At 41.2% G+C, this 20,282-nt stretch overlaps 1 pseudogene; it reads right to left on the bottom strand.

Annotated features, from left to right (window-relative positions):
* Positions 1 to 3,493: 3,493 nt before the first annotated feature.
* On the bottom strand, positions 3,494 to 18,536 carry LOC124096871 (large ribosomal subunit protein eL32-like; annotated as a pseudogene).
* Between the last annotated feature and the right edge of the window lie 1,746 nt (positions 18,537 to 20,282).

Genomic DNA, 20,282 nt, shown 5'->3' with positions numbered 1-20,282 from the left:
TGCTCTATCCTTAGCACTCAAAATAATGTCATGGAGAAGGTGCTCAGTAATTATTTTGAATGAATTCAGACATTTAAGTACCTTCTGCTTTAATAGTATTTTTTTTTTTTTTTTGCAGCCACTCAAAATTCTGAAGCGTCTGTACTTAGGTGGTGTCTTTGCTCAAATACCTTTCCTATATATCAAGCTCCTTCCTATGAGTCAGTTTGAAGTTAGAAGAAAGAGGGACCTTCTCAACCAAAGTGAAAATGATTTTAATTAGTCAACTTTCACTTATATCAGTTTTTATTCTTTGGTCAAGATGACAGGTTCTGGGGAAAGAGCATTTGGGTTTAAATTCTTGTTCCATCACATATTAGCTGGGTGACCTTGGGTAAGTTATTTCACCTCTTGGTGCCCTCATCAGCAAAGAGAGAATAGTAATATCCATTTGTAGGGCTGTAGGGAGAATTAGCTGGGCTAGTATGCATGACATGCTTAGAGGTGCCTAGAGTAAGTGTTCAGCGTTAGCAATTTCCCTTCTTACTCCTCTGGTGAGAACCCCAGTGTCTCCCCACTGACTATAAGTGTCTCCAGCTATCCACATTTGCTCCAGATCCTTGTTCTGAACAGGGGGGTAACAGTAATGATGTTTTGGGTTTTGTATCAGTATAACTAAACTAAACAAGGAAACAACCATGTCCAATGATGCTTGTTACTTAAAAATACAACCCTCTGGCCAGATTGGCAGGTGTGGGGATCATTCCTGCCCTCCAGCATGCTCTGGTAGCCAGTGCCTAGGTTGACCAGAGAAAAGATCAACCTGTGTTTGTGCCAAGGCATGGGTACCTCACCCAGCCTTGCAGCGCAGGAGCCTGTTGCCCCAACTAAGATAATTTTCTTGTCACCAGGCCTGAAATCCTAGCTGGAAGTCATCTTCAGACTGGTGTTCTGAAACAGGGCCAAGTCCCCAAGCCTGAGTTTCCGGGCTGGGGAGCGGGTGTTCCCTAAACTGTACCTTTCTAAGAAAAAGAAAAAACTTAATACAGTCTGCCAAGGGGAATTAAGTGTCATTGTCTTTTTCTTTCTTCTTCAATTTTTTTTAAATGGCTATTTGGATGTAGACAGGAAGGCTCAGAATCTTTTGTGAAAACAGAAAAAAAAAAAAAAAAAAGGAAAGAAAGAAAAAGAAAAGAAGGGAAGAAAAAAGAAATCCCTCGCCTCCCCAGGGAGACATCTGAGGAATAGTCAAGCCGGAGGGAAGTTTGGATGCCAAGAAAACTGCATTCTGAGCCAGTCAGAATGTGGACAGGGTGGGCAAGATTTGGGCAGCTGCACAGCTACCGAGCAATTTCTATTCAAACCCACTCTGGCAGAGGGGAAATGTTCTTTCTTTCATTCTTTCAACACTCTTTTTTTTTTTTTTTTAAGGGAAGTTTAAAAAAAAAAGCCACAAAAGATCCAGAGACATATTGATGTCACCGAAAGGGGAGACCCAGGTCAAAACCAAAAGTGGGTTTCAAGGAGCACCCCCTTACCCCACCCCCAACAAAAACAGCTTAGCTCTAAAAGGCAGCCTAGACAATGGATCAGATGCCAAACCATGTGAAGTGCCCAGAGGCAACTCTGAAACACCCGGCCCACCAGCGGGTGGAGGCTGCCAAGGAGCCAGATGCTGTAGCTTTAAAAATATCTTCGGCTGCTTGGCATCTGCAATTGCAGGCTGCTGTCTCCAAGAAGGAGCGGGCTAGCGCTGGGACAGGCCAGGCAGGCGGCAGCAACTGTGCTGTAGATGTAACCGAGAGTGCCTCTAACCACGGGGCTGCCCATTTGGCCTTGTTAAATCACCCCCAGCATATGGTGAGAGACATCTGCCCAGAATTTGGACCTCACAGACGGAAGAGGAGGGCTCAACAGAAGCATGCTGAAGCCCAGGAGGCTGCAGGGACCTGGGAGTCATTTCTGGAACCCGGGGCCTCATTTGACAGAGACTGAACTCTGAGAAAAAAGGCACAGGTTGGGGGTCATGAGCCAGCATGTTGTCCACATGATAGGGAATGATGCTCCTATTTCTTTGAGCCTCTATTTATTTAACTGTGGAATGGGGTAAAATATATACCTTATGAGTTTGATATGAGGGTGGATAAAATAATTCGGATGACTGCCTCCAGTTTCATACATTTTAGTTAAATATCCTAATCTTCCGATTATAAAAGAAGAAAGCATCCTCTGACATTTACATTGTCAGGAAAAGATGCAGTGATTTCCCTAATCCTATCTACCAAGGACTGGATGAAATTCACCTGCATGGGAACTGTACCCCTTCCTGATTGCTATTAAAATATATCCTTGGGCTGGGGTTGTGGCTCAGTGGTAGAGCGCTTGCCTAGCATGTGTGAGGCACTGGGTTCGATCCTCAGCACCATATAAAAATAAATAAACAAAATAAAGGTATTGTGTCTCCATCTACAACTAAAAAAATTAAAAGAAAATGTATCCTCACTTCCAAGGTCAAAACTTTGCACAATGGAGAGATTGTCCTTGTGGCAGATTTCTTTTTAGGGATGGCCAGGAGTTACACTGTGTACGTATTTGGGAGACCTATAAAAGGTGGGGCCGGTGGGGGAGGGGCAGGACTAGAAGGGGAGCCAGGACTTCCTTAGAAAACAGCCCATTTGCCTCTCAGAGCCATTTAACTCCCCTGTACTTCCTATCTCAACTCCAAATAGCAAAACTAGGGTTTACTTTCTTTCTTGTTTTGGCTTCCAGCTACTGGATTATCTTTGTACTACAAGCTTCCCATTTTATGAAACCACCAATCAGCGAGTCCTTCTGTGAGGCATAGGTCCAGCCTGGAAGGCAGGAAATTGATGCAGATATCCTTGTAAACACTGGCCCTGCATACTTGAGGTAGCTGGAGGTATACCACTTTTATACCTAGCATATGACTATTTCATAAATATCACTGAAGACCATGACATATCTTTGAAAGCATTTAAAATCTTTTCCAAATGAAATCCAAAGACTTTCCATTACAGTGGCATTACTGCTCTGTCTTCACATCAGTCTTCATTCCCACTGATCTCTGATCCCAACGGCCTCTGCTTGCCTTTTGGAGCCTCAGTGGTTCCAGATCGCATATGGAACACATGAGTTGGTTACTTCAAGAAGTGTCTTCCATCCTGTGGTCACAGTTTTGGTTTAAGAATGCAACATAGGAACTACATGGACCCAAACAGAATGACTCTTAGGTTCTCTGCTGGGAATGCTAAAACTTTTTGCTGGAGATGAATAGGGAAGTAATGCAGGAAGACTCTTGCTTTAAGATTCCAAGGAAGGCAGAATGTAGGAACTGGGTGAGTTGCTGGGTCAAACCACGACAATGCTATAGTTGAATTTTTAAATAAAATTCAATATGGCCTCCTCTGCCTTTTTGACAGTTTCTATGGTTTTATTTAAACACAAATGAAATGTGAACATGAGCCTTCTACAATGAGAATTTGTAGAATTTCTTCTACAAAGAAAATGATTCTTTGCTGAGCAGCCTGACATTGGGATTGGTGACTGAGGGGCCAGCTGAGCTGCTCTTTCAATGATGGCTTGGCAGTTATTGTAGGGAAGATCATAAGCAATCTGAGCACAGTAAGATTTGTTACACAACAACAGGAGTTCCAGCTCCTTGATGTTGTAGGCCAGAAACTTCCGGAAGCCACTGGACAGCATATGTTTCCTTTTCTTGTTGCTTCCGTAACCAACGCTGGGCATCAAGATCTGGCCCTGGACTCCTGTCTGCACCCTATTGCCAATAGCTCTGAGTTTCTGCTAGTTATGCTGAGATTTGACATATCAGACTGATGGGTGCTGGACAAACTTTTTGGTCCTCTTTTTGACAATCTTGGGCTTCACCACAAGAGGTCTGTGGGTGGCCTTAACACCGAGTAGGAGACAGCTGTCCTCTTTGTAGGGAGAGCTGAAGTAGGCTTTTATAGTACATGTTAAGCCTCTATATCATGTTTTCCATACTTAGCCATTAAAAGTATCCAGAGATGCTCCAGAAAGTCCTAAAAAGTTGTACTTACAGATATTTGGCCTTGACTTATCTCCGACTGTCAATAAAGACTCAGTCTTTTTTGGCTTGCCACAGGTGGTAGGTGACAAGGCCATTAGAGCTTGGAGCAGACAGGGTTGTCTTGCTTTTACAGCATGAGAAAAAGAGCATCCCTGGCCTGGGAATGAGGGTCTATGCAGACAAGACTTCACTCACCAACAAATAATACTTTTGGGCTATCCAGTTTCTCGCTGGGATTGACAAGCGCAATGTGTTAAACAAGTTTGCTGAACTTCTGTCTTGCATCTATTATCCCCATAGTTTTTTTTTTTTTTTTTCAATATTCACCTGTGTTACTCAATATTTTACTTTAAGCCAATTCACCTTTTTTTTTAAGTTTTAGAAACCATTTAGTAGTAAGATAAAATGTGGATCATGACAGCAAATGGGAAAACCAATATTTAACACACATTTAAAGAAATATTTCATTAATAAAAAGTGTTTGTGGACCACTTAAAAGAAGCTTAAACATGATCAATTTCAAAAGTCTAGGAGTAGAACAGTGCTTTTTGTTGTTGTTGTTGTTGTAGAAGATGTAGATGTGAATTTCACTTTATAACATATTTTAACTGTTTTGTAAATTGAAATAAAAATCCATATTTTAATGTTAGTGTAAGTTTTGCGTTCCTTATGTCTGATTTTCACATTTCCCTTAAAGAGTATTCTTAAGTTTATGTGTGTGTGTAGATATATGTGTATACATAACATATATATATATATATATATGCATGTATATGTACAGTATACATATATAATATTTATATTAGAGACCATCAACATAATTAATTGTTCAAACTGTTAAGCTAATAAATTTTGTATGAGCTCAGAAAATAACTTCAACAATCTCTGTCAATATATTTAATTAAAAATAATTTTCATCATATTTTTAATAGAGAAAATAAGAAAGGGCCAACAATCCTATGCCCCGTAAAATCCCTTTGATGTTAAAAAAAATAACAATATGTCTGCATATATCTTCTAAGTTCCTGCAATATGTCATTGATTAGGAAGATTGTAGTCCTGCAGTGTGGTCATTCTAGAATTCCAACATTTAACCTAAAATTTTATGAGTGAGTTACAGATATCCCAGTAAACATCAGGCAAATAGCCCATAGGTTGCTTGACCAGTTCTTCTGTGACACTTTAATAATCAAATTCATTTTCCTGCTACTCATGAAGTCTGATCCCCACAAATTGTTCCTATAGACAAATTAGTGCAAATTTGGGTCTCCTAATGTCCGAGTGTAATATATAACAAGAAATAGAGCCATCATAAGTATCATTACAGGTTCAACTTTGAAAGGGAAATGTCTCATTCCCCTGCCTCTGAGCTTCTGGCCCCAATAAATGAAGAGTATCTTGAGATTATAAGTCAAGCTGTTAACAAAAAACAAACAAAAAGCCTACAGATGTTACCACTTTCACTACTTATCAGTGCAATCAATTTGCATGAGGCAGGGCATTCAAAACAAAGTGCTGAAATAAAGACAATACTGAGGCTGATCTGTTGGCGAATATGATCCACAATTCCAACACCCAATGTTGGAGTTAATCAGAATTAACTAATTTCTCTTTATGGTTGAACTTGAAAAAGTAAACATTATCAATTTAAAATTCTAAAAAAAAAAAAGCTCAGTGGTAAAGCGCTTGCCTTGCATATGTGAGGCCCTGGGTTCAATCCTCATAAAAATAAATAAAGATACTGTGTGTTTATCTACAACTAAATAAATATTAAAAAAAATTTCTTTAAAAAATTATCAATAAATTAGGAGCACACATATTATTCCACAATATCTGAAAACAAGCGGATCAGATCATATTTAAAATGTTCATCCCACTCTAAAAAATAAAGCTCTTGTTTCCCCTTGGGTTGACAGCCTTGAAGTTGTGGCTGTGAAAAATAACAGGGAAGTGACAAGTAACATTTTCACAGAGCTTTGTAGATTCACGAAGTGCTTTGACGTAAGGGAGGAGTATGAATTTCAGTCCTCAACTCTAACCTGGAGCTTACTGTGCTGTTTTCTCTCAGTGTTATGAACTTCACTGCCTAGGCTCGCGGGCCCTTTGAATCATAATTTTGAACTGTCCTGCTACTCTATTTTACAATTATTACTTCACATGATTGCCTCTGTCCCTGGATTGTGAACTTCTCAAAGGAACTGTGAAAGAAATGTGAAAGTAGACAGAATCAAAATGGAGTTGCTTATGTCAACCCTCACACACAAAAAAAGTAAATTAAGCCAGGAGGTTATGAAGGAAAGGTTCTCACACATGATTGCCTGATAGTAACTATCACAAAAGACTGCCAAACCACAAGCTTGCAGAGAGGCCACAGCAACCTTATATAAAAAGTACTTCTACAAGGACATCTGCCCAGCAACTGTCTGTTCAACCTCCATTGACGCCACTATTGTAATTAATCATTGTGGCTGAGGATTATTGTTTCAAAATAGCTGATGTAATCCTCCTCATTTTGGCCTTTAAAAACTTCCCCTGGCCCCAACCTCTTTGAATATACCCATAGTTTACTCTGATGTGTGTATTCCCGCTGTAATGCTCTGCTGATCCAAAATAAATATCGTTATTCTTTGGAGAATCTCTAATTGCTTGTTTTTTAGATTGACAGAACAGGCTATGTCTTGCTCATTTTTGTATTTTCTGTGCCGAGTCTAGTGCAGAGGTGCAGGGTATTTGCTTAATAACTGTTGGATTCCTTGGGAGCCCATAAAAAGACTGAGCATTGGGTAATTTTTTTTCATCAGCTCAGCACATGCCTTCCTCATCAGTAATATTTATTAAGTAACAGCATATGTTGTCCTCATCAAGGAATATTTATTAAGCAACAAATTTGTGCATAAAATTTGGCAAGGTACCACTGCCTCTAACATCTTCTTCCAGTCCTTCCAATCTCCAAGTTTGTGTGCTCATTAGCTTTCTTTGGGTCTGTTGCAAGAACTTTGAACTCTGATCAGCACACACCTGACCCACTCCTACCTGTAAGCCTCTGCTCATATGTTTCTCTCCACCTCATCATTTCTGCACACATTATCATTTGCACTTCAAGCCCTTCCTTGATGGTCTCTTCTGGCACCGTTCTAGCGGGGCGGGGGTGGGGGGGAATGGAGGTCAGAAATACCATCTCCTGATATTCCCTAATGTGATATGTTACTCCCCCCCACTCCCCCCCCCCGTGGCTACTTATAAACAGGCTTTCTTTATTCTTGTAGATTTTCTCATTGAAGGAAGAATTTGTGTTGAATTTTATGTCTATCAGAGCATCCAAACCACATAGTCAGTTTTGAAAAAAAAAATTAGGTGAAAGACTAATTTTTGTGATGTTATAGCTCATTCTGTCTCTTCTGAAATAGCTTATAGTGACTCTTAGTCGCTGTCAGAATTGGAGTAAAATCCTAGAGTCTTGGATGGAGAGAACAAAAGGAAGGGATTCCTGTCTTTCATTGATTCGGACACACTCCTAGCTGCGTATTCCTGTGCAGGCTACTTAGGGTCTCCAACAGCCTTTCCAGATTAGTTTTGTAATCATGCTTAAAAGCATACTTGAAGAATAAAATGAGATAATAGTTGTGAAGGCATTATTACAGGGCCTAGCTCATGGAAAGTTTGAATAAACTGTCATTACTTTACAATTGTTGTTGTTACTGTGATTGCCAAATGATGCTGTAGAAAATCTTATAAAAATTGGAAATTAAAAGGCATGTGAGTGGAGGAAGAACGTTGCAGCTATTTTGTGGTTGTTGAATCAGTATCTGCCAATGGAGAACTCCCTGAGGGCCAGTTCTGTGTCAGATCTCTGCTTCCTTAGCTCTTAGTTCAGTACTTGGTACAGAAAAGGATGCTTTAAAAGCCTTTTGGATGCAACCATATGCATTTGTTGACTGTGATAACAATAACCCTAGTATACTGAGTGATTACCAGATGAGTAGTCTTAGACTCTTTACAAACCATCTCACTTAGACTACACCACATTTTTGTTAGAAATGAGCTACTCTCCTCTGGGTTTCCATGCCTGTTATCCCAGGGACTCAGGAGGCTGAGGCAGGAGAATGCAAGTTTAAGGCCAGCCTCAGCAACGTAGCGAGACCTTGCCTCAAAAATAAATAAACAAATAAATAAAAAGGGCTGAAGATGTAGCTCAGTGGTAAAGGGCCCCTGGACTCCATCTCCAGTACCAAATAAATAAAAGAAAAAAAACAATGAACGGCTGTTCTATTTTGTTATTTTGTTGCCGAGGCTGCATAACTCACCCTGGGTCACCGAACTAGGAGTCTAAGACTGAAGAATGCAGGACTATCTGATTCTAAAACCCAAGCTCTCAACCACTGCTAGGTGTGTCCCCACAGTGTTAGAAGGTTCATGCAGGGTTCTAGGCCCTGAACTAAGAAGCGGGTAGAGGTGAGGCTGAAGAGGTGAGGCTGAAGAGGCAGCAGCTGTCAGTTGACTTTGGTAAGGAAATCCGGGTTGGGGTGGGAAGAAGAAAACCGAGGATCACCAAAAGAATTTGTGCTGGAGGCGCGCTGGCAAGCCCGATGGCCCAGTTTCTAGCACTACCCACTTCCCAGCACCCCAGGTTGGTGGCGGTTTCCCCAGGCAGGTTTCCTAATAGGCCAACCACAGCCGGCCTGGGCAGGCTGCAAGGCAGACCCAAGGTGTAACAGCAGTGCTAATGGGAACTTGGCCCTGCCCCAAAGTCTGTATGGAAAGAGGCTGTTGGCTCTTGTAAAAAAAAAAAAAAAAAAAAAATCCTTGGTCCAGGCCATTTTTCCACAAAGAGAAATTCACCGCCCCCCAAAGAAACGCCCTTGCCTGCTCCCAGTGCCAAACTCGAGGAAAATCAAGTCGTGATTCTCCCCTGCCTGGGTGAAATGACAGATAGCAAAAGAGCTTTCAGTTTCCTCTACCCCAAAAAAGTCTGCCAGAGATATAAATATTTAAAAACAGGAGCTAGACTGAGAGGGTTCGCTTTCACGGTGTCTTCTTTGGCAGGCGCGATCCTCCCACCAGATATCATTTTATTCCGTGTAATGGAATGGCAGTTCTGGGTCGCACATCCCAACTTCTGACACGCTGAGTGGAAGGAAAAAAAAAATGACTGTGACCCTCGTAAACTATTTTTGTAGTTTGAAACAGACACGGACCCTGGTTGTGAATGCCAGATCTAACAGAGCTGTGACGGCTTTGCTCTATTTTTTTTTTTTTCCTCCTCCTGCTGTTTCCTTATTTTTATCTCCTGCTAAGAAGTCCTCTCTCAGATTTTGGCCAGTAGGATGACTCCCTTTCCTTGATACAGAGGAGGGGGTTCTCATTTAATTATTTATTTTACTTTTACATTAAAAAAAAAAAAAAGAAAAACCCAAAACCAAAAAACAACAACAAAAACACACCCCAACTGTTCTCATCTCAAAATGGTTATGCAAGGAACAGTTCTATAAAAGAATGTAGTCCGCATCTCTTTGTTTCTCCCATACTGCGGTCTCCCAACCTGCAGATTCAGAAGACAATTCGAAGTTATTAACTCTCTTTCCGTATAGAGAAGTGGTTACAACCTCTGTGAAATTAAGTAGGTTCGAGCGTCCCAGTTGACCTTCACGATCTAGGCCTTCATAATTTTAGGTGGATTAGAGGAAACTAATGAGGATTTTGAAACAGGCTTTGGACTAAAACTCTCATCATGCAAATCCACTGAAAACCCCCATAACTTTAAAGCACAATTAACCTGATCCCCTGTCCTCCCCCTCCTGTCTCTGACTCACTTTATTTCCTCTTATTCTGTTTTTCTTAATCAAACCACAACAGCGGCATGGTGGATATTTTATTTTATTTATTTTTTTGCTATTTTTCATTACATTCTGCAGCCCTTTTTCTTTCGTTTCCTTCTCTCCCCCCACCTTTTTGTTCTAAATTGCTCTGTCCTCAGAGTCTTTTTAAATGTGGTTTAGGACTCACAAGAGTTAATAGGCACAGGGGGAGGAACCCACTTGTTTTAAGCCTGGAGCCTGTCACCTTTTCTTGGCAATTACACTGCTAATGGCTGGGTCCCAAGCAAAGTGGCAAAGAATATCTCTTCTCACGTTCCCAACTCACAGTGCATCCCCAAATACCAGATGGTGTTTTTGGAATCCATTTCACTATGTTTGATATGACAATACTTTTGTATAATGTTAAATTATATATAACTATTGCAAATAGTTGAGATCAGAGCAACCAAGAAGCGAAAATTAGACACGAGAAGGAAAGATAGAAACTAAAGACTGTGGACTTTCATCTGCCCCCCTTGTACCCTGTCCCCTTGGATTTTCTTTTAATCTGGAGAGGATTGGCAGGAGGGGTTGGGGTGTGGGACGGAGGGGGTGCAGCATGGGGGGGGGAGCATGGGGGATGGGGAGGAGCAAAACGTAGCGCTGCTGTGTCGTTGCGATGAAATAACACCGAATTGGGATCCTCTCCCTGCTGGAGTTTGGTACATATCATGAAAAACTTGCCAGACATTTCGCGAGCAGCGTCATCTCCTTTCAATGGCCAAAACCCTCAAAATCAGCCAAAGAAGACTGATAAAGCCCCACAACCAACCCCTTTTTTGGAAACCGTGTGTGTTTTTATTCTTTGTTGAGGGACACACAAATGAATTACCAGACCTGAAAACCTGAGTCACTGCCTTAGGAGTCATTAGAGGGACAGTGAATGAGAAAACAAATAGCGACTCAAAACAGTACAAAGGAATTGGACAGAAGTAGTGCAGAGGCTTCCCCTGTTTGGGGGCACGTGGATATACTAATTTTTTTTTTTTCTAATGTCAGTAGATGGACCTGGACCCTTGCAGTAAAAACATCTCAAAGAGTGCTCCCTTGAAACACGGGAGTAACACCCATTGAGCTGTATTCCTACCCCAGCTGGCCGCATGGGGTAAACACATCTCCTTAATTTTAATTTTCTGGCTATTTGACAATAGGCAACCTCTGGTCCTCTTTCCTCAACCTTCAAACAGGCCTTATCTCCACATTGCAGGACTTATTGATTTCAGCCCAGAGCGAATGCATTACAGCCAAGTGATAAATTGCTTAAAATTATTCTTAAAAAAATAAAAATGCTGGAAACCTCTGGCGCTGCTTTTTGAATGGAGGGTGGGCAGGACAATTTCCAAACTGCATATATCATATTCTTTCAGCCGACTGATTCCTTCTTCCTCAGTCACATTACCAACCTTCAGAGCCCATCCTCAGAAGCAAGGGCTCACCCTATTCATGCCACTTGGGATTTACGTTGCAGATGAGCTTCCCCTCCACCACTAGTCCCTGCTTCATACCCGACCCCTTCTCTCAACATCTCACCCTCCCCCACTTGCCTCTCCCAGCATATAGCAGCAGTGTCCTCCCCGGAAAGCTCCTACAGCTCCAGTGACTACTACATAATTAACAATAACTTGTAGCAATGCAATTTAAGAGTCCTTTTAATGGGCAGCGATGGTAGAATGTATAGCCCATCTTTCTTTGTCATCTGAGAAAAGCGGCCCCATGCAGAGCTGCTGGTTGCTGAGTGACGCTTTGTTGTCTGCACCAGACACAGTACCAGCTGCACTGGCAGGTAGCCGAAGTGCAAGGAGATAGCTGCCAAACTATGCTATACAAAGGGAGCCGTGCCAGAGAGAAAGGGACCTTTGCATGCAATGACCTCTGACCCCCGAGCCAGCATGGATCCCATATTCATCCCTTCCAGACAATTGCATCTTTCATTCCACCACAAACTATGATTAGAAAGGGACTGTTTGTGATTGGGGTTGGTTAGCTTATAAGTTCCCACCAATGGAGTTATTGCATTTTCCTTCCATTTTTAACAGTGACAATATTTTTCTTAATCTGGGGGTAAGAAGAGATAAGCAATTAAACAAGGGGAAATAAGAAAAGCAAAACAGTAACCCAGCCAGTGGTATGGGGCAGGGATTCAAGGAAAGTGAAAAGGGTTTAGATAATGACCATATGGCATTTAAAAAGTCAAACGGAAATTGAACTCTCACCTGATCAGGGGGAAGCTTCCCATAAGGAGACCAATGGAACTGTGCATTTTTAAGAAAATTGCTAGCATCCTCGACACTGCTATATAATACGTCTTTCTTTCTACCAGCAGAGCTTTTGTTTGGGCAACTTAGATTAATGAGAAACTAACAGCTTGTATTTGAATATGTCTTAGCAAGTTCACTTTTGTTCTTCTTTGAAAAACATCAGCGATCTTTGGAAAGTGGCTTTTATTTCGTATTTTAAAGCCATTCTACACCAGGACCTATGAAAAGAAGCCCACAGGCTCAAGTAAGGACCACCTGAAAGCCAGAGCAGCCTTTTTGAACCCCAGTCTTCACCATCATCCAGTGGGCAGAGAAACTAGTTGTTAGCACTTTACACAAACACAGCTGCATACCACAGCGCACCTAGGAAACACTCTCACAGTGGCCAAAACATAAGGAACAGGGGTTTCCAATTCTACATCTTCCAGGAAAAAAAAAAAAAAGAATCTATGGTGTAGGTGGGGGTGTACTCTAAGAGCTTTTCCAGCAGCAGAGGCCTTTCTGGAATAATTCTTCTTTGATCTACTTCCCTATCAAAGGCCCTGTTCCTTGGAGGCAGGGGAAAGAAAAACAGGTACCTGCCCACCAGCCTGGAGGAGCTGCACCTGACTTCAGACTCCCACACGAAGCCGTCTGTTCTTTATTTTCACTCTGTATGAAGCTAATGGAATTTGCAGTTGATTAACCTCAAATCTGGAGAAGTGATCCAGTCTGGAACTGCAGCTGGCAGTGCTAAGGCTCCTTGTCCTTCCTAACTGAGTCAGACAGCAACAAGTGTTGCTCCCCAGAAGCAGAGGCCCAGAGACATGGGTATGAGAGGGAGCATCCCAGGGGTTCAGGGACAGCCAGTAGGAGCAGAGGCAGACCGTGGCTAGCATCTGAGCTCCAAAAATAAAATGCTGCTGTCTAGATGACAAATTAAAGCAGGAACCTGAGAGTGCATAAGAAGAAAAACATCCTTCTGTGTGGAGTCTCAGCTCTGTGGAGAGGCAAATGTGGTTAAAGCATGAATGTTGGGCTAGACTGCCTGACTTTGAACCCGGGCTCCCTTACCTACCAGCTGTGTGACTGAACAAATTACTGAACTTCTTTCTCTGTGCCTCCCTCTCCTCATCTATCAACTGGGAATAATGGTAGTCATTGAGGAATTGTAATGAGAGCTAAATGGATTGATATTTATAAAGTGCTTAAGAATTGTACTTGGCCAGTGTATGTGTGTATGTGTGTGTGTAAATAATAGCTTGTATTTTTTTTGAATATGTTTTTTTTTGTGTGTGTGTGTATCTCCTTAAAATTTTTTCCTTAAAAATCCATGGACTTTTTAAAGGAAATATGCAAATATGTATTTTTCTATTAGAGTCATTAATTTTACTCATATTGCATTAAGAGAAGTTAGGTATCTTTTTATCAGCTTATAAACCTAAAAGACAACAATAATATAGGTATCTTGATAATCTGCTAGACTAAAAAATTTACAAAACCAACTTTCATGTTAAAGCAGGGGTATAAGCAAGTTAAAGCCATACGGTTGTTCTGTATTGTTCTGCCTCAGACAGTAAAGGTTGCTGTCGCATTTTCTGAGGGGAAGCTTCCACATATGGTATATTTAGTGCATGAAATGTGGCAGTTGGATTCCTGTGTTTTTTTTTTTTTTAAATTGTCATATAAACAAATAATTCCAAACATATTTCTTCTTCGTGGATTTGTTTCTATTTTGCAAATTGTTTCAGGCATCAATAAACAGGATTACACAAATGTGCATACAACTGCAAAACTCATTTAGTTTAGCAAGTGCTTCTCACATATTCATTTACTCAACAATGCTACTTTCAAGTCATGTCAACATTACTCCATTTTTGCCTCATGACTAATACAGTGTTACTTAAACCCATTTCACATCTTACACCCAAGGAACACCACCAACCTTTTGGTGGGCACCACCTGGTTTCTAATTAAAATCAAATTAAGAAAGGAACCTTCTGCAGAAGTGCAGATTCTTCCCTAACACTCTTACAGGCTGGTGTCCTTGGCCAGAGTCTACAACGTTACAACCACGAATGCGAAAGCTCATTATAGGGAAGAAGCAAGAAGTGAAAAGCACAGTAGACCAATTAAGGGGCTGTTAGTGAGAGGCATATGGCTATCCAAGAGGGCGATGTTTGCATTGTCTGTTCTTTTTTATCAAGGAGAGTGAAATGAATTTTTCTCTTGTAAAGTAATACTCTGCCAATTTCAAAATACCCCAAGCTGGATCCCTAATATCCGGGGATGAGAGAATGGGGAGTCGCATACTAAAGACTCTCACCTTCCACATTATCATGAGAGAATCTACTACTTTGAGTGTTGAGTAAGGGATTTCTAAATGCACACAACCATCCTGAGCCCGGCGAACAGGAAAACAATACCCGTTATTCACTCAATTTTCTTAAGCTAAAAAAGGCGAGTGATAACAACATATGCTCTAAATGTGACCCATGCAGTTTAGCTTAAAGGCAAAATAAGATAAAAGTCAGCCTTGCACACAGAGTTTTTAAACAGAAACATACGTATCTATACACTTTCCTTCCCTCTCCATATGTTACCCTGTGGTAGGAACCTAATCCTGAGCATCACACCTTTTGCTCCTGGATCCCAAGCTCTTCTCAGGAAGGAGTGCCAGCCCCTGGAGCAGGTGGTGAGGATGGATGTGACGGTTTCACAGGTGGAGACACTTGGTGTTCCTGACTTCTAGTTGATTGAACTCAAGGTACTGCCACTCTTCATTTGGGAGGCAGGAGAATGTTGTCTCTCTTTGGAATCTCACTGACAATGCAAATGAAATGGAGTACTTCAAGGTGGCCTTACTCAAAGATAACACTGTGAAAAGGTTTGCTTCCTTTCTATTTAACTTCATTTGCCCCAGAACTGCCAAATATAATTGCAGACTCTGGGAGCAAACTTTCTTCTTTATGTGTGTCTTTTGGATAGACCTTGGAACACCAGGGAAAAAAAAGTCACCATCTGGGGGAACTGAGTTCCTGAAATGCATGCTTTTATAACCAAAAATAAAGTGTGGACAGCTTAGAATTGAAACCAAAATCTCATTCTCTATGATCCAGATTCCTTAGTGGTGGTTGGCAAGTCCTCACCTGTCTCCAGGGAGAGAGATGTTTCACTGCTGTGCTGCCCAGGACCAATTTCAGTTGAAGTCTCAGATGCTAAGTTTGTACCCAAGCACAAGTGCTTAGGAACCTGATGTCACCCAGACATACAGGTTCCCCAAGGAAAACAGACCTCCAAAGTCTGAGAGCTCCTTCTGGCTTGAGGCTTTTCTTTTTACTGACTTCTGGGGATTCCATGTCCTCTCAAGTTGGGCTTTGACTATAGTCACTCAAGACTATTTGTAAGAAGTAGTCTTTAGTGACACTCTTTCTCAATTTGATAAATTAAATTCTTGGAGGGAAAAAGTTTTTTAAAAATTATCAAGTCACATCGCTCTTCAGTTTATGTGTAATGGAGAAGCAATGATTTTGCTAAAATTCTATTTTTAAAATTTTGACTATGGGACATATTATTCTCATATTCAGGTGATGCCCAATACAGTGTTTACAGATGCTCTCCAGGTGAGGTGTGGGAGTCCTTGACATTTTAATTTTAGAAAGACCTCATGGGGAAAAAACAAACAATCCAACATGAGCCTTTTATCCTTTCCTGATCAGAAACCAAACCAAAACCAAAAAATGAAAAAATTTCAAATAAACGAAGAAACGATATATTAATCTAATAGTAATGGTGATGATAGCTAACACATTTGAGTTTTTACTATGCATCAGGCACTATGCTAAGTACTTTATAAGTTCACACCCTTTAACAATTATTAGAAGCCAGACTCAGTGGCACATACTTGCAATCCCAGTGTTTAAGAAGACTGAGGCAGGAGGATTGCAAGTTCAAAATGAGCCTCAGGAACTTTGAATGCAGCAAAGGGGAGGGGGCAAAGAGATAGGAAAGTTGGTGGAATGAGAGGGACATCATTGCCCTAGGTACACGTATGGTTGCACAAATGGTGTGACTCTACTTCATGTACCACCAGAGAAGCAAAAAATTCTGCTTCATTTGTGTACAATGAATTAAAGAGCTTCCTACTGTCATGTATAACTGATTAGAATAAACAAAAAAAGAATTCACTATATATTAGAGACTAAAAAGTGTTGATATAATAACATATTTACAGATAAAATAATAGATGGTTGCATTTGGTGAAAATATTAGGTATTAACTATGAAAGTTATGTAATTATGGCTCTGGTTTATTTTAGAGTATAGGTTCAACCACACATCATGCAAATTATAAAGATACTATATTTAATGTTTATGTAATAGCATAGCATTTCTTCTAAAATAATAATAAAGGAAAGTATCTGTAATGAAATAAATGCTCTCTTCAATTACTGTAAAAAAACAAAACAAAACAAAACAACAAAAAATAAAAACAAACCAAACCAAAAAAAAAAAAAAAACAAAAAAACCAGCCTCAGCGACTTAGCAAGACCCTAAGCAACTTAGTGAGACCCTGTCTCAAAATAAAAAATAAAAGGGATGGGGATGTGGCTCAGAGGTTAAGTGCCCCTGTGCTCTGCCCCTTGCACCCAAAACAAAAACAAGACAAAACCTGAGGCTAAAAGAGTTTGAGTAACTTTGTCTATTCACACAGGAAGTGCTTTTGGATCTTGGGCTTTTCATCTTTAGAGCTCATACTCTTAGTCACTATTTATATTGCCCTAGGACATTACTATTTATGTGGGTCACTATGGCCTAATTATAATAAGAATAGAATGAGGTAACAAATAAAGAGCTACATATAAAGTCAGGTCTTTGGTCTTCTGGACTGAGCTCATCTGACCCCCATTGACCAAGCCCTCCAAAGGCCAAGAGATGATATTGCCATTGTCTTCCTCTTCAGGCAGCTAGACCAGTGCTCCTCACAAGCACACACTCAAAGTTCTCTTAATGAATGGATAAATGACATAACTCTTGGTTCTCTGAAAACACACTGACCCGTCATTGGATTTTTTTGGTGACAACTTTTAGAACTGTGGTTGGCTGCCCCAGGCATAGCCAACTTCCCCTTCCTTCTAGTCTGTGTGTGCTCACAGCCTGCAAACTCACTGAGAAACAGACTGAAAAAAACCATGATTTGATCCCAGGACAGTGGGGCCTCTGATAGGTGACACTTGGAAAAGTATGTTGTTATAGCAGTTAGAGGAGGAATTCGAGAGAGACGTGTGCCCATTTAGAAGAGGTAGCCACAAGTGAGGAGAAGTTTAGAGAAGAGGCAAAGTCCTGGTTCAAAGCCTATCCTCTATAAGCACATGAAATGATGATCAATCAATAATCATTAGGGAAATGAAAATCCAAACCACGATGAGATACCACTTCACACTCACTAGGGATGGCTATTCATATGTGTGCCTATGCACATACACACATAAAAATAAGAGGCTTTGGTCAGGATGTGGAGACACTGGACTCCTCATGCATTGCTGGTGGGCATGTTCAGTGGTGTGTAACTTCTGGGAAAGGCAGGGTGGTGGTTTGTCAAAAGACTAAATACAGAATTACCATGTGATCCAGCAGTTTTACTTCTAGTTATAGACCCTACGGTGTCAAAAACAGGGACTTGAACAGATATTTACACATTTATGTTTATAGCAACATTTTTTTTGAAATATCCAAAAGGTGCATACAACTTACATATCCATCAATAGGTGGACAGATTGACAAAACATGGCATATCAATGCAATGGAATATTACTTATTCTCAGTGAGAATGGGAATTCTGACATACACTGCAATGTGGATGAACCTTGTGATTCTGCTTACATAAGGCAGCTAGACTAGTCGAATGCATAGTGGCGGAAAGTAGAATGGAGGGAGATTCCTAGACCCTGGGGGTGGGGGAATGAGGAGTTACTGTTTAATGGGTACAGAGCTTCACATGAAAAAGTTTTAGAAATGAATGGTGGTAATGGTTGGAAAGCAATGTGAGTGTACTTAGCAACATTCAATTGTGCCCTCATAAAAGGTTAAAGTGGTAATTTTGTGTTTTGTGTAAAAATGGTAATTTTGTATTTAATCTTTACACAATTAAAAAACAAAAAACCCTATTCTTACAGGCAGTGGGCAGCAGGATCCAGCTTGAAAATGATGGTAAGCTTGGGCCAGGTCTAATCTCTCACAATCCTTTAACAGATTCCCAGTGCCTACCTTCGTAGCAGGAGCGTGTTGGGTGAGGGTGCTGATGGCCCTTGGCAAGCTCCCAGGGTCGGGAAGTGTGTGGCAGCTGCAGAGCCCCAAGGGCGTGGTGTTTCCTGAGCCTGTTGGTGGGGTCCACCATCTGGCACACAGTGCTCAGGGTTCCCAATCTCTGCTGAACACCTTTTGAATTTGAGCAATCCTAGGGATGCTAAGCATAAAATCTCTGGGCTAAAATTGTTCCCTTTCATCATTGCATTTGACGTTTAACATGGTTTCTGGGCTGGACAAGGCAATGCTTTTTGTCTTAGGCCAACTCAACAGACATCATTTTAGGCACATTCTTCCTAGTTACAAGGGGATTAATAAAGGCCATCCGAATCAGATGCCCAGTGATTTTTTAAAGATGGAGACTAGGTCCTTTTATGCTAAGTACTTGAAAGGATTGCCTAGTAATCTAGAAAACTTTTAAAGAAGAAGAGTCAAGGTGCAGAACTGAATTTGGGTTAACTTCAGACCTAAAGTATTAGGACTCAGAATTACATGGGTAATGACATTAATCTCTTCCTGTTTGTATCATTTTTCCATGTTGAACAGCTTTGCTTGCACATCTGCTCTTGTCCCTGAGATCCTCACCATAAACCTGTGAGGCAGGCAAGGTGGAGGTTTTGTCTAGTCCACACATGAGGAAATTGCTAATGCATTAGTTCCTTAGGCCCAGAGTACCCTCAGGACCTGTTTTTTTCCCACCCAGCTTAGAACATGATAGGTTTTCCATAAGCTCTTGCTGAATGGCTCAGGGAACGTCCAGAAAACTTCTAGTTAAGTGTTTGAAGTCCAGTAGAAATGAGTGGGGTCTGGGACTCCTTTTGAGTTCTGTTTTTTTTTTTTTTTTTTTTATAACAACACCTTGATATAAACAACAGTGTTTCCTGCCAAATTCCTTCTGGTGAATCTGTCCACCTGTGAGGTTAAATATGTCTTAACCAATCAGCCTTTAGTTTGGTGGGCTGAATGCCTCAATGGGTTCGCCATAAGTAAAAGGAGCACATCTCCATAGGAAGCTGGCGAGGTAAGGATGCTCCTAGCTGTCTGCTCCAGACCACGTGGCCTTTCACAACCCCTCCTTCTCTACCTAGCCTTCTGGTACTCTTCTGTCACCCTTTGCTGTCCGGATTAGGGGATTCCATACTTGCCTTCTAGACTTGCTGCAGCAGGCTAGACTTCTTTTATCACATGGCTTGCTATCACTATCTTATCAGGCAACCCCACTCCTGTTCCATCCTTTCAGGCCTTTGGGCAGGTCCAGACTGATCCCTTGGTAGCTGGCTGCCCCTCCCCCATGCCCAGCTCCCATTCACACAGCTTCTCTCATTCCCCTTCTCTCTATCACAGTCTGCTCTGTTTCCTATTAGGGGAGCGTGCATTTTAAATGTCTCAGCAGCGTCTGTCTCCGTGGCCACAGTGCCTCTGCTCCCACCATCCCCCCAGCCCCTTCCCTGAGTCAGACACTAGAGCGGGGAGCATCAATTTACAGTTGCTGGCTAGATACCAGATGTTCTGGGTAGAAGCAAATTGTCATAGAAAATGTTTGTCATTTCAGATAAAGATCAATGCTAAAAGTGGTAAGGATGGAAAGGAACAAAAAGGAGCTGCAGTTTTTATTGCTGTTATCATAATTAATAACAGTCTCAGGCAGTCCTCCACCCCTTTTCCCTCATCCGGTTGGAAATGATTATAAACTTTCTTTCTGAAGCTTCCCTGATAGACAGTCTTCATTTCATCCTGACATGCCACAGTAATGTGGAGGGGAAGTGGTGTTTTACTAGATAATGGAGAAATGTGACAGGTAAAGCAGATCGAATATCTCTTATCTGAGGTGCTTGGG

Source organism: Marmota monax, unplaced genomic scaffold (genome assembly GCF_021218885.2).
Source record: "Marmota monax isolate L192 unplaced genomic scaffold, Marmota_monax_Labrador192_F-V1.1 WCK01_AAM20220418_F8-fsc00023, whole genome shotgun sequence".
Lineage (NCBI taxonomy): Eukaryota > Metazoa > Chordata > Mammalia > Rodentia > Sciuridae > Marmota > Marmota monax.
Note: the sequence above shows the minus strand (reverse complement) of the source record. Positions and strands in the feature narration are given on the sequence as shown.